We start from the raw sequence: 26,339 nt of genomic DNA on the forward strand, positions 1-26,339 counted from the left end.
TTTCGAAGCTAATGGAATTATATTTACAAAAATTTTCGTGTATTAGAAAGTTTAGTGAAGTATACGAAACGGTGAATCTATGGACTCCAAAAAAGTTTTTTAAGTGTCAAGGAAAGTGCCTATGATAATAACAACAGAAAAAAACAGATATATGTGCTTCGCATGCACGAAATGTGTTTATATTCTCTTGCTTCCAGCGGAATAAGCTGCATAATTGACATATTTGAATATATTTCTTCATGAATGAGTTGTAAGTTACTGAATCAGTGTGACTTGGCTGTTTGTACGTGTATTTTACGATACTGCATGTCTCTTGATAACTTACTAATGCATGGAATGCAAGATAAAACAACTGTTATGTTAATTACGTAGGAAATTTATTTACAAAAAGAAAACATTATCCTTACGACGCGTGTGATTGCTTTCTCACCGCTTGGAGTGAACCGCTGTCAAACAGTAGCGACTTTCACAGCAGTGTATGTCATGACTGTGTTTATTAGAATGTGGTATGAACACCCAGGATAGCAGCTCGCACTGCGTAGGCTGTGCCAATACATTCCGTCCTGGCGCGCAGTGTGAACGCAGCAACTTTTTTGTTACGAAGAATATTGTATTTTACAGATGAAAATGTCGAAAAGTTGACTGACTTTTCCATTCACTATTGTGTTACAGCATCATATTCTGGGTTAACTCACCACTGATAAAATAATTGTTACACAAAAGCATGTTACGAGGGTAACTTGTGGTGTTTGCTCAGGAACCTGTTGCAGACATCTCTTTAAACAGTTAGGCATATTGACAACAGTTATGAGGTTTGTTGTCAACAACCACAGTTTGAAAACCACAGTAACATTCACAAATATAATATTGCCACTTATCCCATTACTCAACTTTAGTGTGGCATAGAAAGGAGTGGAGTATTTAGGAATAAAAATGTTTGACCACCTACTCAGTGATGTAGAAAATTTTATAGACAGTAAAATTAATTCAAACACAAAGTGAAATCGCATCTACTTGACACCTCCTTCTACTCCATAAAAGAATTTCAGAGTGTGTGGTAGTATGATTGAATGTGTTTAAGAGAGACACTGAACATGGTTAAGTATAAATCACTGTATGAGCATAAAATGGGGAAAAATACTTATAACTGCTGTAACGTAATATTTGCGGCAGTTCTCAAAAGATGTTGCTTGACGATATTTAGTCTAATTTTAAATCACCAAGAACACACGCCACTTGGCCTGCTTCTTTATTGACTTCTTACTTAGCAGCTATCCCAGAATCATCACATCTTTGCTACCAAAGAATAAACAAAAAACAAAAAAAATTAAGGATATTACATCATGTTATCAGTAATGAACTACAACTATTGACGGTCTTGGCAACTTCATAAAATATAAAAATTCCATTTAGATTCATCACTGTTGCCTCTACACTACTCCCCCACCAGTAACATGGTCACGAATTAATACAAGGTGATGAGGGAATTTTTTTAAAAAAAAAATCAGCACAACATTAACATAAAACAATAAAAAAACATATTGGAATGACAAAAGATATGATACAAAATAATTACAAAAACTTTTTACAATGTCTGGTATGATATTTGATTAATTCTCCACAGAGATAACTGCTCTAAGAATCGAGGTGGGAACCTTATAATCCGTCCTGACTTCGACACTCTTGATATTTGGAGGTGGTTCCTCTGTGGGATGTTGTGGTTCAGTGTCCTTGGAAAAGTTTGGAAGTTCCTTCTCTGATTCCCATTTTTCTTGCAGGAGGTAAGGTGGTTTAAGTCTGTCCACTGACACATTTATGTGTTTGCACTTCCTTTTAATAGTGAAATATTTTTCACGTCTTGAAATGACAGGAAAGGGACCATCATATGTAGGTTCTAATGGTTTCCTAAGCCTGTCACATCTCAGGAAGACATGGGAACAGGTTTGCAGATCTTTTGGAACAAATACTGATCTTGCTTTGCTTTGTGCAGGCCTACTAGGTTTCAGATGATGCATTTGCTTTTGCAAATTAGATGCAAATGAATCAAGGTCAATATTTGTAGTGGGCTCTTCAAAAAATTCACCATGAAGTCTTATAGTTTTTCCATATACCATCTGTGCAATGGAATGGTTCGATGTTTCTCGCACTGCAGTGTGCAACCCCAATAGAACAGTAGGCAGAATTTCTGTCCAATTAGAACTGTTATTGGCCTTGATTGCAGACTTCAGAGTTCTATGCAGTCGCTCAATTTTACCATTGCATTGAGGATGATATGGCGTTGTGTAATGAATTTTCACTCCACATACTATGCCCAAATTATTAAACAACTGCGATCTAAACTGTGTTCCTTGGTCAGTGATTACCTGTGAGGGTACACCAAATCTTGCAATCCAGTGCTGGTAGAAGGCTGTTGCCACTTTTTCAGCTGAAATATCTTCAAGTGGTATGACTCCCATCCAAGATGTGAAACGGTCAATACAAGTTAAACAATAAGTCATGCCATTAGGAGGAGGAAAAGGTCCGATGAGGTCAATGTGTACAACACTGAAACATTCATTAGGTTCTTCAAACTTCTCTAGCAGTGGTTTTGTGTGGCGAGTGACCTTGGTTTTCTGACAACTGACACAGGATTTAGTCCACTGTCGCACATCACTTTTGATGTTTGACCAAATGGCTCTGCTACTCAACAGCTTCACTGTTGTCTTTATGCCAGGATGAGCTAAACCATGACAATGAAGAAATATTTGATAACGAAAAGGTTGAGGAATATAGGGTCTGATATTTGCAGTGGATGTGTCACACCACAATGTTTTCCCTGATGGAAGTTGATATGACTTGAAGTTTAAGGAGTTGTTCCCAGTTCAGAGTTGCTGTAGTTCTTGATCTTGTTGCTGGTTTTTGGCAATTTCATCATAGTCCAGTATTACTACTTCATCAACTCTGGATAGGGCATCTGCAACAATATTGTCATGGCCACTGACATGACGAATATCGGTTGAAAATTGTGAAATGTACTGCAACTGTCTCATCTGTTGAGGAGATGCCTTATCATTGCTTTGCTTGAAAGCAAATGTGAGTGGCTTATGACCAGTGAAGATTATGAAGTCTCTTCCTTCCAGTAAATGCTTAAACGTTTTTACAGAAAGGTAAATTCCCAGTAATTCTCGGTGATAGGTACTGTAATCCTTCTGTGATTTACTCAGTTTCTGTTAAAAGAATGCAACAGATCTGCAGTTTCCATTTTCCAGTTGCTGGAGCACAGAACCAACAGCAATGTCTGATGCGTCTGTACATAATGCTAGGGGTAACTCCGAGTTAGGAAAAGCCAATAATGCAGCATTTGCTATATCTTGTTTGGATTTCTCAAACATTTACTTTGCTTCTTCAGTCCACTGAATTTGTCTATTATCCTTCTTTCTTGCTCCCTTAAGATAGTCATGCAAAACAGCTTGAGTCTGTGCCGCATCTTTAAGGTAGCGACGGTAGTAGTTGACAATGCCAAGAAATCTGCGGAGCTCATGCAGTTTGTCACGTAATTTATACTCTAAAATTGCTTTCACTTTCTCAGGTAGTGGACGGGATCCCTTTGATGTTATCCAGTACCCCAGGAATTCAATTTCATTTACTCCAAAGGTTGATTTTGATATGTTGATTCGAAGTCCATAATTAGACAATCGCTCCAGGACTAGTTTCAGGTGTGTTCGGTGATCTTCAATACTGGATGAGGCGATTAAAATGTCATCAAGGTAAGGAAACACAAAATCTAGCCCAAACATAACTTCATTAATGAATCGCTGGAATGTTGAAGGTGCATTCCGCAGGCCAAAGCTCATGACATTAAATTCATACAGTTCTTATGGTGTGATTACAGCTGTTTTGTGCTTATCTTCTTCAGCAATAGGTATTTGATAATAGGCCTTATAGAGATCGACGTTAGAAAATATGTTTTTGTCTTGAAGAATACAATGGAAATCTTCTATTCTAGGTACAGGAGAATGATCTGGGATTGTTCTTTCATTTAACCGTCTATAATCTCCACACGGACGTATTGAGCCATCCTTCTTAGGTACAATATGGAGAGGACTTGCCCATGCAGATTTAGATGGTCTAATGATGCCATTGTCTAACATGAATTTAAATTCTTGTTTTGCCATCGCCATTCGCTTTGGGTGTAATTGTCTTGCCCTAGAAAACACAGGCGGGTCTTCAGTGGTAATATAGCGTTTGACGTCATGTTTAATTTCGCTATGTACCAAATTAGGTCTAGCTATGTCTGGATACTGTAACAGTAGATCCGTAAATTTTGTGTTTTGGCTCATGGTGCTCAGGACGTTTTCCTCTGAGAGTGGCATAACTTTACCCTCAGCATTGAGCTTGGTTACATCATCTATTAATCTTTTATTATGGACATCTACTAATAATTGAAATTTATTCAAAAAATCGGCACCCAATATAGCTTTATTGATCTTCGCAACTATAAATGGCCATTGAAATTGACGTCGCAGTCCCAGATCAATAGTACGAAGTTCGATTCCGTTTGTAGGAATTTCGGTACCATTTGCAGCATACAATATATATGGTGGCTCACCATTAACATTTGCGTGAGCGGGAATTACAGAAACATCCGCCCCACTGTCGACTAAAAATTGCAATCCCGTTTTTTTGTCGGTTACAAATTAAGAGGGTTTTGCGGCAATGGACTTGGGCAGCAGAACTTGCCGCTAATTCAGCTGCTGGGTCGCGTTTCCCTTTTCAGTCCAGCTACATAGAGGTGTGCATTTTTCAGGCTTGCAGTTCTGCCCAAAGCGAAAGTGGTAATAACAGTACTTGCCCTTGGGATTGTATTTATTTCGAGACTTACTACGACTTCTTTTACATTGACGCTCACAGCTTGTGTTACGAGACCTGCCTCGATAACCAGTTGACATCGCGGCCATTTGTTGCTCTAGCCCCGAAATTCTTGTCATCAAGTCACTCATTGTTATCGAAACATCCTGTTGGCTACAAGCACCACTTTTTGTGACGAACAATTCGTTACGGGAATTTATTTCTGTTATTCTATCAGCCATTATAGCCCCCTTTTCGAGTCCCTCGTCACTGACAATTAAAATGTTCCTTATAGAATCCGGAAGTTTTTCTAGCCAAAGTGTCTTTAGGACTTTTTCTGACACATCTACACCTGCCAAGGCTTGCATTTTGCGTAGTAACTGACTAGGTTTTTGGTCTCCCAAATCAATTTCAGTAACTAATCTCTTAATATGCTTATCTTCACTTTCTTTGAAAATATTCAGTGGACGTTCCTTAGCCAAGGAATATTTAAACGCATCTGTGCCGCAAATAATGTCCCAAATATTCTCGATGTATTTTGGTTCTAATTGTACTGTGGTTCTACTTGATAGAACCAAATTTCGGGTTTTTCACTCCAAAAAGTCGGAATTTTGATGCTAACCTTGTTTGCTTCCAGGCGATCTTTGGAAACGCTCCTGTTTGTCGTCATATCTTCTTATTATCACGTCGGGGCTCACCAAATATAACTGATGTAACGTAATATTTGCGGCAGTTCCCAAAAGATGTTGCTTGACGATATTTAGTCTAATTTTAAATCACCAAGAACACACGCCACTTGGCCTGCTTAAGACTTCTTTATAGACTTCTTACTTAGCAGCTATCCCAGAATCATCACATCTTTGCTACCAAAGAATAAACAAAAAACAAAAAAAAAATTTTTTGAAGATATTACATCATGTTATCAGTAATGAACTACAACTATTAACGGTCTTGGTAACTTCATAAAATATAAAAATTCGATTTAGATTCATCACTGTTGCCTCTACAGACTAATAAATCATGTAAATGGTCAACACATTGCCACATTTTTTGCTGGAAAAAAAAAATGAAATGAAATTATCGTATGGCATTGTTGGCCGGGAGGCCCAATGTGGGGCAGTTCGGCCGCCGTATTACAAGTCCTTTTAGTTGACGCCACTTCGGCGACTTGCGAGTCAATGATGATGGATGAAAGACACACAACACCCAGTCATCACGAGGTAGAGAAAATCCCTTACCCCGCCAAGAATCGAACCCGGGACCCCGTGCGCAAGAAGCGAGAACGCTACCGCAAGACCATGAGCTGCGAAGATTTACTGCGATGTAAAACCAACTCGTTCCATAGCATACCAAGAGGTTGCAATTCTTATCATTAGACAAATAAGAATTACTTGGAAAAAAGGCGATAAACTACAGTAACACAATATTATTTTCTCCTATACATGATACTTGTCATTCCAGCAGTATAAAATGACAGATTGTTCACTTGATTACTTAAGTAAGAATTGTAGAGTTGCAGTGACACTTTATGAACACAACACTTGTAATAAAGGCAACAAAGTTCCTTATTTGATTGATTATCAGTTTCAACCTGGCATTGAACACACAAAATGAAAATTTTACATACTTTTGTGAAGTGAACCAGCTCACCAGTAGATGATGATTTGGAAGATGTTTGGGATTCACATGACAGCAGATCCTGGTAAGCAGTTATGACTTTGATGGTGGTGACAGCTTCAATGAGGTGGTCTAAAGTTGAACTCAGATGGCTGGCGTCCTTTGTTTAACAAACTGTGACCAGCAAATCACCAGACAGTGGCGAGTTTGGTACATTTATTCAATGCTGAATACACTGTAATACAAAACTCCTGATGACCTATTCAAATACAGCAAGACATCTAAGGATCCAGTTCTTTGGGCTAACACCACCCCAGTGCATGAACACCAATCGGGCTCAGCTTGCGGTGGTCAGTGACTTACTGAGCGGCCATAAGAGCTCAGTCAACTCTCTCAGCTACTTTCACGTAGTCAGCTGCAGGGGCCCAAAGATGGCATAATGTTACACTGGAACTGACAGTACAAATAGAAGAAAAGTGGAAATTTCAACAGCTGAAGGTGTTTTGATTTGGCATTTTATATTTATTTATTATAGGCTGAAATTTGCCTGAATGAATCACAGATGTCTAGTCTGATTAACTGGAATGGTTTATTTGCTTCCAGTAACCACCATAGTAATTTATTTGTCTTACGTGCTGACAGCAGTGAGTACAGTTCTTTGTGTACTCCTCACCTTTCTTTTTCTTGTCTTCCTACCAGTAAAATTATGCAATGATTGAACAGTTGTACTCCTACAACCAGGGACCATTGTGTGCTGTGCTTGGTCCAAAATTTGCTGATTACCTCGTGTTTCCTGACAAATGATTCCATCTCATTTTTTGAATTGCTGGCGTGTTTCAGTTGCTTACATTGTGTTTCCTTGCACTGTGCATGGCTCATCAGTTTCTCACTCACTCCAAAGTACTGAAGTACACATGTTTTCCAGCTTAAAAAATCAGTGTTACCATGCACTTTCCCTGCTCTATACACCACACTGAAGCCAAACTCACTGAGATACAATATCCATCTTGTGAGCCTTTTTCACTGTGTCTTAAAGATTAATAAGCCATCTCAATGTCAAATGGTCAGTAGCTATGTGGAATCACCTGACGTCCAGGTAGTTGCACGTTAGTTACTCTGTACTCATTAATTCCTTCTCTGTTACTGAGTAATACTTTTCAGTTTTGTTCAGCTGACAGAATGCTTATATGACAGGAGGTTTTACTTCCAGCAAAAGCATGTACCCAACTGCAAAATTACTGCTATTTCAGCACAGAATAAAGAATTTTTCATAGCCTGGAATGTGGCCAGATGTTAATGGCTCCTTTAGCCACACAAAAACTTCTTTACACTGGCCACTTATTTTCAGTAATTTTATGAGAGGGCTTGCTTAGTTGGGCAAACATTTTTATAATAATTTCCAAACTAAGAATGACTGCAATTCCTTTATCATTTCACAGTACTTTACTTTCACTGTTCACAACCCACGAATAATACACAGTTATATATGGCCAGTGCACTATTGTTTAAACTTCCCATAAACCTCATTAATAGTTTGCAGGCGAACCTCCACATACTGCTACAATAGTTTACTATTGAACATCTATGAGCAGTAAAAACCTAACCATAAAGTTCACAGTTCTTGGAGAATAGAAAAGGTGCGTATGGAGCAGACACTGTCATTGTTTTAACACATCCTAATTGTATAACACTTATTTCACAGTTAAGTTGAAGCATTGTTGTTGTTCTAACCAAGACAGGTTTCTCATCTTAAACTCAGCCATGGACTGACTGTCTCATGACCCAAAATAAGGCCCTTATATATCATCACAATAATAGGCACTAAAACTTCACAATGTTCGAAGTTTAATTTACAAAAATTACAATTAAAACTTAACTCATTAAATTAAATGCATACATCGAAAAATTTGTTCCTTTTAATATTTTCTTCTACTACAAGGTTTAGGCCAAATTATTTGTTTAAATAATGAAATTAAAATATACAGTGTGCCCATAAAGTAAGCATCCATTTTGCTGAAAACTTACATGTGGATTATTTCTGCCTCAGGCACCGTGAAGAGACATCACAATGTCAACTGCCAAAAGAATCACAATTCTGGAACATCGTTTACGTGGCGAAGCCTGTGCTGAGGTCCAGAGGCTGAGTATTGGAAGGATGCCCCTACAAGACTTGCCATTTGGAAGCTAGTCAACAAATTCTGGCATACAGGATCTGTAGCTGATGAGAGACACACTGGGTGACCACCAGTCAGCCCACAATCTGTACAGTGTGTGAGGGCAGCTATTGAAAGAAGTCCAACGGCATCTACCTGCCGGCTGAGCCGAAATCCATAGTGTGCAAAGTGCTTCACTACACTCTTAAAAAGAAGGTATATCACATCCAGGTGCTTAACCAGGTAGAGGATGAAGACCATGCAGCATGAGCAGCTATGTGTCATGATCTGATGGAGGCTGTAGCTGAGGAGGACATGATGAATCATGTTATGTTCAGCTATGAGGTGACATTTCATGTCTGTGGCATCGTCAACAAACACAATTACGAGATCTGGGCAGAGGAGCCACCCCATGAATTCACTGAGTGGTAAAGGGACTCTCTCAAAGTCATTGTGTGCCTTGGTCTCATTAGAGATAGGATCTATGAGCCGTTTATGTTTGCTGAAAAGACAATTACTGGAGCAACCTATCTGGACATACTGCAATTGTTCTTAGAGCCACAGTTGCAACAGGATGGTATCTTGGCCTCTGTCATGTATCAACAAGACGGGGCACCACCCCACTAGGCAAACATTGCCCGGGACTACCTGAATGAGACCTTTCCTAACAGGTGGATAGGAAGAGCTGCAGGTCACATGTGGGCTGCTCACTTCCCCAACCTCCCTCCCCTGGACATTTTTGTGTGGGGTTTCATCAAGGGCCGAGTTTATGAATGAACTGAAATGGCAAATATGAGAAGCATGCTTGCTATTAACCCCTCAAATGTTATAGCGCGTGTTCCATGCAACCAAATGATGGGAACAATGAGTTACCATTGAAGGTGGACACGTTGAACAGTATTAGCTACTCTCTCTAAATATAATGTTTATTTCGTTGTAGCACATTTCTAAAATGAAAATGGATACTTACTTTATAGACATCCTGTATAGTTACACAAATAATACTTTTGACAAAACTGTTAATTACTTTAGAATTAATTAAACATTTGATAACATGTTTTCGAATGGAACCAGATAAATACTTAAAGAATGCTAGTGTTTTGTCTTCCTAACATTTATCATTAGTAAAGAATTTATATTTGTTTACAAGTCAACAATAGAATTTAAATGAATGATACTAACTAGGAATAGTCAAAATAAATTAGAAAATCAATTACATACATAAAACTAAGCACAAAATTAGATATGGTATTATATTCTTTAAAACTGAGAGCCAACCTTTCTCTTTTTTCAAAATGCAGATTATACTCACATATGTCAAAGGTAATTAGTTAAGAACAAAATTAATTTTGAGGAGGCAAATGGCAAAACAAGAGGGGAAGTAACATTATCGCAGCTTGCTTTGTCACATCACCCCCTCATTGGATTGACCAGATAGATATTGCAAATAGCTAACTGGGCAATTCAATGACCACAAGTGACCCCAGAAACTGGGTTTAACAATCTACACACACAAAAATATTACATACAAAATCTTATTAAAACTACAGAACATACGTTTTTTTCAGATGTGTTCTTATATGAACAGGCCAAGTGAAAATCCCCATTCAAAATATTTACATATAGTGTATTGTACATTTGCACAAAATATCCACAAGTTATACTTTTAATAAAAATTATGCATCTTTTTCATAAGTGATGTCCTTTTTGGGTAAACAAAGATTACATTCAAAGGTACATATCACTTTGTACAAGTCCTGTCTTGCTTCAAATAAAATATCCTGATGAGTTGCAATAAGTTAAATTACACTGCACATTGCAGTTCACACTTTTAATGAGCTTTTACACATTTTCTCACCAAGTAGCCCACACCTTCAACAGGTACAAGTGACAGTTAGCAAGGAAATGTACTGCTATCAGTTCCCTTGGAGGTGGTTCTCCTCTGCCACAGTACAAGAAAAATATCAGACAATTATTCTACTTTAGTACACTTACTTTTACTTCTAACTTAAGTCTAAGAAAAAAAGTTTAACACTAATGGCAAACGAATGTCTTTACGACATAAATAAATACATTACACAATTCTCATAATCACAATAATTAGCCTTAAAACTGACTATAGCACAAAAGATGTGGACTAGAAAAAATTTAAAATCAAGTACATATTACACCACAAAACATTACTCTAAGTCATAGCTGTCTGAAACTGGTTAAACCTGACAGATTTGGGTTCTTTTCCATTTTCAAAACAGCAAAAACTCAAGATGTGCTGTAGTATAGATTTACTAATCATTACTTTATGAAAAAAGAATAGAGTCACCATTGCATAACTTAATTACTATTCAATCAAAATTAAAGGGGTAGAAGTTGTATAAAATCATTGCCCCACATCTCTACTCAACTCTAAGCACTATTCTCATTCAGCCAGAAAATTAAATCCTCACAAAATCACAAAATGTTACCAAATAGTTGACCAGTCAATATTCACATCACTCTAGCACCAGTTATCAGTTAATCAGCAAACTTATTGTTCTTCATTCCAGTATTACCACTTTAAGCTCATAATTCCTCAGCAACACAATAGGCAGTTTTCAGATAACCTATTGATTCAATGATGCAGCATTATATGACTTCGACCTCACCAAAATCTTTCTGTCAATCTCTCGTTCCCAGCTGCATTGTCGTGAATTGCACAATATACATAGTACCCAACATTGCCTAGTTCAAAATAAGATCATCAGTACAGTTACACCACATTTGTTTGTATACTTTCTCACTACTCAATCATGTCTGTCAGCTTCATTATTTTACTTATATTTCTTACCTTGTTTGCTAGTGGAGTGCATTCTCAAAAAATATCCCTACTGCAGAGGCAGGCTCCCTAAACATTAAGGGGATACGGAATCGGATTTTGGGTTAAAATATCGAATTTTTTTTTATTGGCGTATTATATTCTGCCATGTTTCCTCTTTAAAATGACGTATCATACATAGCTCTACTACAATTATAACTATTTTATTTTTATATATTTGTGAGATCGGGTATTGCGCTTTAGTTATACACGTCTCTCGTGGCTGACCATGAACTTTTTGGCAGTACCTTTAAAGTGACATGAATTCAAATATCCCGGTTTCCAGCGACTATTTATACACTAGTTGCCCGAAAATGTTTCTCTCTGGTTTCCTCAAGTTACTCTTTGACTTTGTGGCGGGACTGTTTTGTAAACAGTGTGATATAAGAAAGTAGTTGTTGTTGAGTTATTTCGTATTTAGTGCTTCATTTTTCGCAGTGAAAATGCCTAGAGCTAAAGCAAAAGTATTTAAAAAGCGTGTGAACTGGCAAAAGAAAAGAAATAATGATTCATTAGCAAAGCAAAGCAGTTCATCATCATCACTGTTGGAAAATGTGAATCCACTTATTACTGATTTGCCGAACGAACTTACACCAAATGAAAACAGTGCTTCTCATAAAAAACTAAGAGATTTGGAAGAGAAATATAATTTACTTGATAGAGGGAATGAAGTTTTTGAACTCATTGATACGAATATATTGTGTGAAGCTCTTGAAAACAGTTTGTGCTGCAAAAAATGTCATGGAAACGTTTCTCTGAAAGTAGAATCCCATGTTGGCCTGGCTGCCCAGTTTAATTTAATATGCAGTGTTTGTAAATACAGCTGTAAGTTTCCAAGTTCGGTTTCAGTAACTGTAAATAATGGATACAAGAAAACTGAACTTTATAGTGTAAATATTAGGTTAGTTTATGGATTGCGAGCAATTGGTAAGGGCAAAGCAGCTGGTGATATGCTATGTGGTGTTCTAAATCTTCCAAGTGCACCTTCAAAGTTTGAAGCTTACAATTATGTACTAGGATCTGCAGTTGAAGATGTAGCACAGAAGTCAATGCAGGTTGCTGTGGAAGAAGCAGTGGAAGAAAATGACGGCAGTCGTGACCTCACAGTGGCGTTTGATGGCACGTGGCAGAAAAGGGGCCACACCTCCAACAATGGTGTTGTAACAGCAACTAGTGTTGATACTGGCAAGGTTATTGATGTTGCAATAATGTCTAAATACTGTAGGTGCACAGGCAGGCTGAAAAATGAACACAGTGATGACTGTATTGCTAATTATTATGGTAGTAGTGGTGGCATGGAGGTTGCTGGGGTGAAGAAAATTTTTCATCGCTCTTCACAGTGGTATAATGTTCGCTATGTCAAATATCTGGGAGATGGTGACTCTAAAGCATTCAAAGAAGTTTTGGAAAGCAAACCATATGGGAACAGTGTAAATATAAGCAAACTTGAATGTATAGGACATGTGCAGAAGAGAATGGGTGCCAGGCTGAGAAGGTTAAAATCAGTTATGAAAGGGAAAAAACTAGATGATGGGAAAACCTTGGATGGCAGAGGAAGATTGACTGATTCCATAATAGACCACATTCAGAACTGCTATGGCCTTGCAATCAGGCAAAATACAGGCAATCTTGAAGAAATGAGGAGAGCTATATGGGCTTTATATTTCCACACCGCATCCACGGATGAGCATCCACAACATGGTTTGTGCCCCAAAGGTGAAAACAGCTGGTGTAAATACAATAGGGGACTAACAACAGGAGAGAAATACATTCACCACCACAGTCTACCATCAGCCATCATGGCAGAAATAAAGCCCATTTTCAGAGATCTGGCTGACAAAAGTCTTCTGATGAAATGTCTTCACGGAAAAACGCAGAACCCCAACGAGTGCTTGAATAGTGTGATATGGCATCGTCTCCCAAAAACAGTGTTTGTCGGAATTAATACACTACATTTTGGTGTGTATGATGCTGTGGCAACCTTCAATCTTGGAAATATAACTAAATGCCAGGTCCTTCAAAAGTTGGGTATGTGTGTTGGTTCCCGTACGGTACGTGCTATGTTCTTTTTAGATCAGCACAGACTAAGGCATGCTGATAATATAATCAAGACATTAGTGAAAAAAGCAAGACAGGTGCAGAGGGGTGCCAAAAGAAGACTTGAAGATGATTATGAAGACTGTGAAGGGGGTATTAGCTACGGATCAGGAATGTTTTAATCTTCTTTCTCCGTTTCCCGTAAGTTTACTTTTTACTTCATCTAGGAACATTATCTCAGGTACTGGTCAACCTAGAAGTCTGAAATTTTTATGACGTAGTGACATAGGTCCCTATTACATACTGAAACAACGATTTTTTAATTACTTGATTTCCAAAAGACTTAGGGGTGATAGTCTAGCAAAAAGCGATGGAAAAAATTTACTTAAAAATAAATGTACAATATCTCTGTAAGAAAATACTTTGACAATAAACTGTTGTTTCAGTATTGTTGTAACATATGAATGCACATACAGTAAAATTTTTACCTCTCTGTCTCCAGTAGTTTGTGAGAAAATGTTCCCTATAGTAGGCATATATTAACATTGCGAGGATAGGTGATTCCGTATCCCCTTAAGACCCACACATTATTATTATTTCATTATTGTTCCATTATCTAATAAATAAACACCTGCTCTGCTTATCTATTGCAAAACTGATTCCCATTAAAAACCCTCCACAGTAACAGATCCTTATGCTAAGGCAAACTTAACTCTCCTTACTGACCATACTAAATTATCACTCAGAAAATCTATTACTTCACTGTATTCCATCAAATTGCTTAAGATTCTAGCCTGAAGGGTGATATAGCTACAAATATTGCTTACACTTTCCACACACATTACTCCAGGCAGCTATGTCTGAAGTAGCGATTCCTTAATGTTAGAAAGGGCTGCACCATGACACAGATAGATAGTTATCTCACATATTGTGCTTACACTGAATACAAACACTTCTATTACACCATACTCAATATTAAGATCTCATATTCAAGATGGTTTTCTACTGAATATTGCGTTTGCTGCTGCACCAATGAGCTGATTACTTCAGATGTTAGTTATCCTCCACATTCAGATGTTAGTTATCCTCCACATATGCTGACACCTTTTCTTTTTCTGTTTACCTTACCTCTTTGACAGGAATTCTTTAACCATTGTACTAATTTACTTTCTTCCATCCAACACAACATAATATATATAGATAACACTAGAAAAAACTTTTCTAAAATATTTCTATACTAAAGTATCCTACTGCACAAAATCACATGAAAGTTGAAGATAGAATGGTTCTGATTTACTTATAAACTACAGATATGATAGTAGAAGAGTTTGACTGCTTCAGAAATCATGGAAAATGAGACAGACAGCTCAGGTAAGCATTATTGCCACATAATGAATCCAATAGAGAATGTTGAACCCTCTACTTGCTAATTGCACAAGGAATTAGTTCCAAATATTACATCAATGCTGAGATTTTGAATTGCCAAGAAATTGCACTCCAACAGCTGTCCCCCCAATTCCACAGTTAACAGTACTTCTCGTTTCACACTCTTTGATAGCTTATCAGTAGCACCAACCATTTTTATTCCTGAAACATGCATCACTACTATATCCTCTGTGTTCTTAACAGACCCAAAAAATGCATGTGAAATGCCATTCAAATCACCACCACTGTCCACTAGACACTTATCCCTTGTACACTTGCTGTTTGTACAGGATGCCACACTTCCTTTTTACTTACCATGTGATCTTGTTCATACAACAAATCCCCATTAATCTTTTCCCTGGACAAACTACCAACCTGATTACCAAAATGATTGTCAGACCCACTGTCACTTTCTCTATACTTTAGATTTTGTACTTCTTCCACCTCTTTCTCTATTTTAGCCAATTATGAATCTGCATTTTCATTTACTTTTTCCAGTTTTTCCTCTACCACTACTGCACACTTGGTTTCTACATCCGTTTCTAAATCATTTTTAATCTGATCGATGTGGTTCTCAAGTTTAACGCTATTTTCAGCACATTTTTTTGCGGCAGCTTTGACTTCATCTTTACGCTGTTTTCCATAAGCCTCCACCTTCCTGCTACTGTCATCACAAAGCTAATATTGTGCTTACACTGAACACAAACACTTCTATTACACCATAATCAATATTAAGATCTCATATTCCACACATTTACAACTCAATGTTTATTTCTCATTAGTATTATCACAATTTTTAACCAGCGCACCAAACTTCTTATTTCATTCTGAAAGGCTACAGCTAACTACCTTAATCTCCTTTTTAATTTCTTTCTTCAGTTCATCCTTTAAGCCAGCCATGTCAGTTCTAATGCTTTCAGTTTTCTTTTCCACCCTATTAATGTCTTATTTTGTATCTTTATTACTCAAAATACTCATAATTTGCCTTAACATCATTTCCACTTTTCCATTTGTCATAAACTTTTGCACTTGCTAATTGTTGCTACTAGATTCCTCCTCGTTATCCTTAACAATCTCACCCACTTCAGTACTGTTTTTGTCCATTTCACTCACATCACCACGCTTTTATCATACCATCTACAATAGGACTTTTGTCCCCATCATCCAAAGTTACATTCATGTCAGATTGATAAGCACTACCGTCTACAGAACCAGTCCCACTTACATCCTTCTGTTCATTTAACAACTTAACCTCTACAACTTTGTCCTCAGTCACACTGTCTGGTTCGTTAAAGCCACTCATTATGTATCACTTAATACAAAACAGGTTTGCTATGAAATTACCCTCCTCTGCTGCTGCTCTGCTGTGGCTGTCATCTTGACTCCATTGTCTGCATGGCTGCTGCAAGTTGTGATTCTCTTGGTGAAGCATCTTGTTATCCCAGTCAATTGTGTCCACCTGCATGCTGATTGGCTGCTCCTGTACTCAATGGCTGCTTCCATAGAACCCTCTCACTGATTATTGGCTGCTGTCCTACTGTAGCCATGAAACCCCAGTGCTGATTATTCCATTTAAATCAATGTAAACTGCCCAATTTCACACTAGGTGCACATTTGCATTTCACAGTACTTTACTTTGACTTACACAGTTATATACAGTCAGTGCACTATTTTTTAAACTTTCCATAAGCCTGATTAATAGTTTGCAGGCAAACCTCCACATACTGCTACAATAGTTTACTATTGAACATCTATGAGCAGTAAAAACCTAAACACGAAGTTCACAATTCTTGAAGAAAAGAAAAGATACATATGGAGCAGACACTATCATTGTTTTAACACATGGCCTGATTGTGTAACACTTATTTCACAGTTAAGTTGAACCATTGTTGTTGTTGTTCTAACCAAGACAGGTTTCTCATCTGAAACTCAGCTGAGGACTGACTGGCTCATGACCCAAAATTGGCCCTCATATATCATCACAATAATAGGCACTGTAACTTCACATTGTTCAAAGTTTAATTTACAAAAATTACAATTAAAACTTAACTCATTAAATTAAATGCATACATCGAAAAATTTGTTCCTTTTAATAGTTTCTTCTACTACAAGGTTTAGGCCTAATTATTTGTTTAAATCATAAAATTAACATATATAGTTACACGAACAATACTTTTGACAAAACTGTTAATTACTTTGGAATTAAGAACTGGCTTTGCTAACATGTTTTCTAACAGAGTCAAATAAATACTTAAATTTTGCTAATGTTTCGTCTTCCAAATGTTTACAAATAGTACAGAATTTATATTAATATAATAGAGGGAAACATTCCACGTGGGAAAAATATATCTAAAAACACAGATGATGTGACTTACCAAACGAAAGTGCTGGCAGGTCGATAGACACACAAACAAACACAAACATACACACGAAATTCAAGCTTTCACAACAAACTGTTGCCTCATCAGAAAAGGGGGAAGGAGAGGGAAAGACGAAAGGATGTGGGTTTTAAGGGAGAGGGTAAGGAGTCATTCCAATCCCGGGAACGGAAAGACTTACCTTTGGGGGATAAAAAGGACAGGTATACACTCGCACACACACACACATATCCATCCGCACATACACAGACACAAGCAGACATCTGTAAAGGCCTTTACAAATGTCTGCTTGTGTCTGTGTATGTGCGGATGGATATGTGTGTGTGTGTGCGAGTGTATATCTGTCCTTTTTTTCCCCCTAAGGTAAGTCTTTCCGCTCCCGGGATTGGAATGACTCCTTACCCTCTCCCTTAAAACCCACATCCTTTCGTCTTTCCCACTCCTTCCCCCTTTCCTGATGAGGCAACAGTTTGTTGCAAAAGCTTGAATTTCGTGTGTATGTTTGTGTTTGTTTGTGTGTCTATCGACCTGCCAACACTTTCGTTCGGTAAGTCACATCATCTGTGTTTTTAGATATACAGAATTTATATTTGTTTATAAGTCAACAATAGAATTTAAGTTAGGAAACAATTACTGATTTTACCCTAAAATGAAATAAACCAATTAGGAATAGTCAAAATAAATTAGAAAATCAATTACATACATAAATCTAAGCAAAAAATTAGATCTGGTGTTATATTCTTTAAAACTGAGGGCCAACCTATCTTTTTTTTAAATGCATATGATACATATGTTAATGGTAATTAGTGAAGAACAAAATGAATTTTACGGAGGCAGATGGCAAAACAAGAGGGGAAGCGAAATTATCCCACCTTGCTTCGTCACAAGCCATCTACCTGAATTAAACTCCTTTATTTCATGACTGATTTAGTGGTTGCATGACATAAGCCCCTTATGGATGGTACTTTGAATAATAATTCACTATTTCCAAAAAAGCTTGTAGCTTTGGTAAGTTTCATGGGTATGGTAAGAAGTTGCCAGCTGCTACATTGCAATCAGTGTATTGGATCCCTTCTCTGTGTAGCAAGTGCCCAAGGTGTCCTGTAAAAACTGACATCCATCTATGCAGCACTTCAGTAGTCAGTATATAGAGTACAGATGTTTCTCAGGCATTCCTGATGCGCAGTGTCCTTGACAGTTAAATTGCCTAGATCAGTGGTTGTCAGACATATTTACTAAAGTGTTACTACAGATACTATGGGGCAGCACCTCAGGCAATATGTGTACCATTCTTATTATTAGTATGTTACGAGGCTCCAATAGAGTAGCTACAGTAACAGCATGGTAAGTTGACCGCTAGCCCATAAGTGCTGAGCCTTAAAAGCCGACACCTTTTCGGACATTTCATTTGGGCTGTCCTGTGTTTCAGATTGCTGTCACCACCAGTGAATCCAAAGTTGTGACACTGAAATTTGCCTGCCTAACTGTTGTTGTGTTGTCTATGTGAGCAGATGATTAATGGATTAACAAAAATAATTGTACTTATATTTAAATGCACTATGCAAAAAAGGACACCATCACAAATGATTACTATATGTTTTCAATATCATTTTTGTTCTACTCTCTGTGTCGTATTACAACAGCCAAAATTTAATTTTATATTCCTTGCTGCTAATATGTATCACATTTGAAGATGATCATCTCTATAATGTGCATTCACGAATCCATGTCAAAATTTATACCATAGCAGCTGATCGGTATGAGTCACACATGCCCTTGAGTTGTCCCCTCTCACATCCTCTAGTCTCACAGTGGCAGTGCTACTTACCTCTCTGTCGCTGAGGTAAGTGGCCATCTCAACCTAGCTCATGGTAAAATTCAACAAAGTCAATTAAAATTAATCACATCTTAAAATATTACAGTCTCTGAGCAGGAAAACTACTCTCTTAAGGAGTTCTTACAGTTAGTTGAATTTTTTGACTCTGCTGTTGGGTGCTAGATGTCTGTTATTATAAAATGTGGCTGAGAACTGCAGGCTGCACAAATACTTGATCTGGGCTGCAAGTGGCCTGCATGCTGCAGTTTGATGACCACTGATCTAGATCTTCTAAATATATAAAGAAGAGTGTCCATTTATTTGTTTGTAGTTCATACAAGTATACAGTTTTATTCTGATCTTGATGAAATTTTGCACACTTAACCTTCAAGACAAGAGGCAGATCACTGTCTAAATACTTGTAAGATTTTGTAATCTGACTTGAAACATATATGTGTTTAATATATAAAGGAAAAAGGTTGTAACCATGTTCTTGGCTGATTTACTTCAGATTTCTACGTGATACCCTAATGAACATTTGGGCAGACATAGGCTATATGTTTTTAATGTACACAATATATAAATATATTTACTTCAGAGTTCATGGGTGGTTTACTTCAAATTTCTATATTCAGATATATGTTGAAGAAAATTAATGAATAATTAAATGCCTAACAAATCAGATATATTATGGTAAACTGACTGTAATACCTGCAGTGAGAATAAATTGCAATGGCAGTACCTGGCTTGGAGGTACCATCAGACATCACTTGATCACGGGATGAGTAAAAGCTTCAGAATTTGACAGAAACATGATTGCAAACTCTTATTTATTGACTGGTTGCTGTTGTTACATATGACATATACCCTAGAAGGTATTTTAGTCTGCGTTTCACAGTAATTTTTACTATTAAAATCCACAGCACCATACAGACACTAAGGCGGGTCACGGATATATTACCAACAAAGGTCAGTAGATCGAGAGCTGATCAAAGGATCAAATAGAACCCATGATTTCTTGCTGATTCAACAGTTCAAGTCATGTTCAAATACAGCCCCACTTGAAACAGTGAAAACTGAGCTGAAACAATAGAAGATGAATTCTCCAAAAATGCAGTAAGATACTTATCGCAAAATGTGACAACAGATGGCACAACTAATCATCTTTTCATACAGGGAAAATGTAAGGTTTGCAAAAATTTCCTTGAAGAAGTGAACTGAAAATGCTAATAGAAAAACATTTAGCTCCTATCAAAGTTCTGTTCATCGAATACTGATAACAAAACACAAAGTTGTCTGGAAACTAAAGTTTTAAAGTTGTTTAGATCGCCACTTGTTACCTGAATGTTTTCAAAAGTCAGAACCAGAAGCCTAGAACCTTATTTTTTTTAATGCCATTTGTGAAGATGTATTCATTCATTACACTCTGTTGACACTCATTGATTCAAATATGTCCCTTTGAGTAGAAATGATTGCAGTTTCCCATGCGGTTTGCATTCACTATGAGTATCAACAAGGCATAGGGCCAATTATGTTATGTGGCAGATACTAAACATCCCAGGAAGTGCTGGGTGCTGCAGCTAGTAGTTAATTCAAGTGAGTATGGACATAGTTAACTTTTACAGATATCTCTGGAAGATTGCGGAAGCAGAAGATATCCAAGAGGCAAGTGCTTGCATTTGTACAAATCAAAGGGAGTATTGATAATTACAATGATTTGTGACACTTTATCTGTTGGCCTTTGCAAATATTTTTAAACAAAGTTGATTTTAGAAAAATATTCTCTTTTAACAAGTTTTGTGAAGAGGTCTTCTGAACATGATATAGTGCAGGTTTCTACTTGTGCCTGAGAATTGATTATCGATTTAAAGTAGCCATGGGGAGCCTTTGGGTTTCTTTAATATTACCAGGATCATGGCCCAAGCACTTGTTTTAAGTGGTTCAGTAACCCCAGCCTTGTGAAGGTGATGAGTTCTGGCTTGACAGCTGTCCATAAGGAGACTGGAATAGGACACACTCGACAGAAACAGGGCACCACTTCTGGTTGTGAGGAGGTATTAGCCTGGAAATATGTGATGCACCCCAGGCCAGTTTCAAGTATATGTGCTATTTTGGTGCACAGGTCGTCAAGTTCCTGGAAGGCAACCATGTCAGAGACTACTTCATCACTGATAGAGAATTAAAACAATGGAAAGGCATCCAGACTGAGCATGTTTCTAGCTGAGTGACCATCAACAAAAAATAGTGTTATCAGCTGTGTGATCTTCTTGTAAACCGTGGCAATTGTGAACTGATCCCAGAAGAGCACTGAACTCTCACCATATGCTACCAACTTATGGGAGGGTGGGGCTAATTCTGGGGAACCTAGTTGAGCTTGTGTTAACCTGGAAATGGATATGTTAGTTACAATTTGTGAAGTTTTTAAATAGCTTCTTGGCAAAAGGATCACCTGGGGAAACTATTGCCTGAAGTTTATGCACCATTCCTTGACACAAGCAGGAAACTGGATCTGACTGTCTTGAGAGTTTACAATGAATTTTTGGGAGATGCCCATCTTTTCCACCAAGTGCATGCTCATTGACACAGACACTCTGCATGTTGCTACATTGTGCATGATGGAAGTCCCCAATGCATATGCATCAAGGTATTACTGGCTGTTCAGCGGTCATTGATATGTCCAATACAGATGGATCACAATCACACCTTCTTGGAACTGGTTTGTGGGTACTTCACATCTCTGTGGAGTAATGTGTCATTTGAACCATTGTTACTTGGGATCAAATCAAGAAGCACTTATTTGCTACCTGTTGTTGTTGTTGTTGTTGTTGTGGTCTTCAGTCCTGAGACTGGTTTGATGCAGCTCTCCATGCTACTCTATCCTGTGCAAGCTTCTTCATCTCCCAGTACCTACTGCAACCTACATCCTTCTGAATCTGCTTAGTGTATTCATCTCTTGGTCTCCCTCTACGATTTTTACCCTCCACGCTGCCCTCCAATGCTAAATTTGTGATCCCTTGATGCCTCAAAACATGTCCTACCAACCGATCCCTTCTTCTAGTCAAGTTGTGCCACAAACTTCTCTTCTCCCCAATCCTATTCAATACCTCCTCATTAGTTACGTGATCTACCCACCTTATCTTCAGCATTCTTCTGTAGCACCACATTTCGAAAGCTTCCATTCTCTTCTTGTCCAAACTGGTTATCGTCCATGTTTCACTTCCATACATGGCTACACTCCATACAAATACTTTCAGAAACGACTTTCTGACACTTAAATCTATACTAGATGTTAACAAATTTCTCTTCTTCAGAAATGCTTTCCTTGCCATTGCCAGTCTACATTTTATATCCTCTCTACTTCGACCATCATCAGTTATTTTACTCCCTAAATAGCAAAACTCCTTTACTACTTTAAGTGTCTCATTTCCTAATCTAATCCCCTCAGCATCACCCGATTTAATTTGACTACATTCCATTATCCTCGTTATGCTTTTGTTGATGTTCATCTTATATCCTCCTTTCAAGACACTGTCCATTCCGTTCAACTGCTCTTCCAAGTCCTTTGCTGTCTCTGACAGAATTACAATGTCATCGGCGAACCTCAAAGTTTTTACTTCTTCTCCATGAATTTTAATACCTACTCCGAATTTTTCTTTTGTTTCCTTTACTGCTTGCTCAATATACAGATTGAATAACATCGGGGAGAGGCTACAACCCTGTCTCACTCCTTTCCCAACCACTGCTTCCGTTTCATGCCCCTCGACTCTTATAACTGCCATCTGGTTTCTGTACAAATTGTAAATATCCTTTCGCTCCCTGTATTTTACCCCTGCCACCTTCAGAATTTGAAAGAGAGTATTCCAGTTAACGTTGTCAAATGCTTTCTCTAAGTCTACAAATGCTAGAAACGTAGGTTTGCCTTTTCTTAATCTTTCTTCTAAGATAAGTCATAAGGTTAGTATTGCCTCACGTGTTCCAACATTTCTACGGAATCCAAACTGACCTTCCCCGAGGTCCGCTTCTACCAGTTTTTCCATTCGTCTGTAAAGAATTCGTGTTAGTATTTTGCAGCTGTGACTTATTAAACTGATACTTCGGTAATTTTCACATCTGTCAACACCTGCTTTCTTTGGGATTGGAATTATTATATTCTTCTTGAAGTCTGTGGGTATTTCGCCTGTCTCATACATCTTGCTCACCAGATGGTAGAGTTTTGTCATGACTGGCTCTCCCAAGGCCATCAGTAGTTCTAATGGAATGTTGTCTACTCCCGGGGCCTTGTTTCGTCTCAGGTCTTTCAGTGCTCTGTCATACTCTTCACGCAGTATCTTATCTCCCATTTCATCTTCATCTACATCCTCTTCCATTTCCATAATATTGTCCTCAAGTACATTGCCCTTGTATAAACCCTCTATATACTCCTTCCACCTTTCTGCCTTCCCTTCTTTGCTTAGAACTGGGTTGCCATCTGAGCTCTTGATATTCATACAAGTGGTTCTCTTTTCTCCAAAGGTCTCTTTAGTTTTCCTGTAGGCAGTATCTATCTTACCCCTAGTGAGACAAGCCTCTACATCCTTACATTTGTCCTCTAGCCATCCCTGCTTAGCCATTTTGCACTTCCTGTCAATCTCATTTTTGAGACGTTTGTATTCCTTTTTGCCTGCTTCATTTACTGCATTTTTATATTTTCTCTTTCATCAATTAAATTCAATATTTCTTCTGTTACCCAAGGATTTCTATTAGCCCTCGTCTTTTTACCTACTTGATCCTCTGCTGCCTTCACTACTTCATCCCTCAGAGCTACCCATTCTTCTTTTACTGTATTTCTTTCCCCCATTCCTGTCAATTGTTCCCTTATGCTCTCCCTGAAACTCTCTACAACCTCTGGTTTTTTTCAGTTTATCCAGGTCCCATCTCCTTAAATTCCCACCTTTTTGCAGTTTCTTCAGTTTCAATCTGCAGTTCATAACCAATAGATTGTGGTCAGAATCCACATCTGCCCCTGGAAATGTCTTACAATTTAAAACCTGGTTCCTAAATCTCTGTCTTACCATTATATAATCTATCTGATACCTTTTAGTATCTCCAGGATTCTTCCAGGTATACAACCTTCGTTTATGATTCTTGAACCAAGTGTTAGCTATGATTAAGTTATGCTCTGTGCAAAATTCTACAAGGCGGCTTCCTCTTTCATTTCTTCCCCCCAATCCATATTCACCTACTATGTTTCCTTCTCTCCTTTTTCCTACTGACGAATTCCAGTCACCCCATGACTATTAAATTTTCGTCTCCCTTCACTACCTGAATAATTTCTTTTAACTCGTCATACATTTCATCAATTTCTTCATCATCTGCAGAGCTAGTTGGCATATAAACTTGTACTACTGTAGTAGGCATGGGCTTTGTGTCTATCTTCGCCACAATAATGCGTTCACTATGCTGTTTGTAGTAGCTAACCCACACTCCTATTTTTTTATTCATTATTAAACCTACTCCTGCATTACCCCTATTTGATTTTGTATTTATAACCCTGTATTCACCTGACCAAAAGTCTTGTTCCTCCTGCCACCGAACTTCACTAATTCCCACTATAGCTAACTTTAACCTATCCATTTCCCTTTTTAAATTTTCTAACCTACCTGCCCGATTAAGGGATCTGACATTCCACGCTCCGATCCGTAGAATGCCAGTTTTCTTTCTCCTGATAACGACGTCCTCTTGAGTAGTCCCCGCCCGGAGATCCGAATGGGGGACTGTTTTACCTCCGGAATATTTTACCCAAGAGGACGCCATCATCATTTAATCATACAGTAAAGCTGCATGCCCTCGGGAAAAATTACGGCTGTAGTTTCCCCTTGCTTTCAGCCGTTCGCAGTACCAGCACAGCAAGGCCATTTTGGTTTGCTACCTATGTGATTTCAAAAGTGTGTGCGATTATCAACTGTGATTAGGTAAACAAAGTCCAACAAATAATCTGGAGAGAGAACATCTGGGAAATAGTGATGCAGAGACCAGGAACCAATGGTGCATTACAAAAACAAGACCATACTGCAGTGACTACACCGTGTCCTGTGTCATTACCTGACAGAACTTATAGGGCAACCATGAGCTCTAATTGGCCAGCACAATGGTGTGTGCTGCCACAGCAGGCAGCACTGGCGTTGGTGTTTTACTCCACCTAGTATCTGAAGTCCAGTTCCATGCTCTCCAATGGGCTTTCAGTGTTGCCCCGCTGGGATAACAGAGTAGTAGTAAACTAGACCAGTATAGTTCAAGCACTGAAGAGATGGATGTGCATGTAAATAAGATGGAATTTGTATTTAAGTCACCCTTGCCTGTAGTTAACAGACTAACAATAATAGAGCCTAAAGCTTTGTTGAAAGTGCAATATTATTAATGTCCCTATCAACCTCTCAACTTTATGGTGAGTGATTATCTTTATACCTACCGTTATTTATAACAATATGTTGTTGTTTTTCTCCCTCTTGAATTGGCACAAAAATTTTATAATACATTCAGTTTCGCATGTTCTGTAGTGTACAGTTTTTTTCTATTTCTGACTACTTGTCGGAAACCTGTGTTGGAAAAATCCTTAAGCAGTCCCAGTCCAAAAAACATAGTATGATTTGAGATTTATTAATTGCAGTGTTTGTCTTTTCCATATGCTACCATTTATTTGTTGCCCATTAGAGAATTTGTTCTTATTTCAGTAACAAAAGATGAAGAAAAACACATTTATTCCTTATTTTAATAAGAATATGTTATCGGTGCACCTGAAACAATAGAAAAAAATGTATTACAGAGACAAACTTAATTCTGAAGCCACTGATAAAGTTTTTCAGCTGATGGACAGTACTGTATTTTGATCATCATTGTAACTATGAATTTATTGATTTACATTTTTTTCTGTGGACTCGTCAAATCAGTGACTTTCATCAAGGTCATACATAGTAGTTACTTAGTAATTATACTAGGAACATAGATGTTAAATAAAACAATTGGTACAACTTGTAAGTCCTTCATATATTTATTAAACTACAATTCAACCAAGAAAACTATTAAATTATGAGACAGAATTGCTACCCAGTTATTAAGTCCAGGAGGTGAAATATTGAGTACTGCCAACAGACATATAAAAAAGTAAATGTTAAACTTCTTTCTCAAGAAGGGGAAAGGGGTAGGGTAGGAAAGGTTAGAAAAGGAAAGCAGGTCACTCAGACTACAAGATGAGAGTG

Source organism: Schistocerca nitens, chromosome 1, assembly GCF_023898315.1.
Source record: "Schistocerca nitens isolate TAMUIC-IGC-003100 chromosome 1, iqSchNite1.1, whole genome shotgun sequence".
Lineage (NCBI taxonomy): Eukaryota > Metazoa > Arthropoda > Insecta > Orthoptera > Acrididae > Schistocerca > Schistocerca nitens.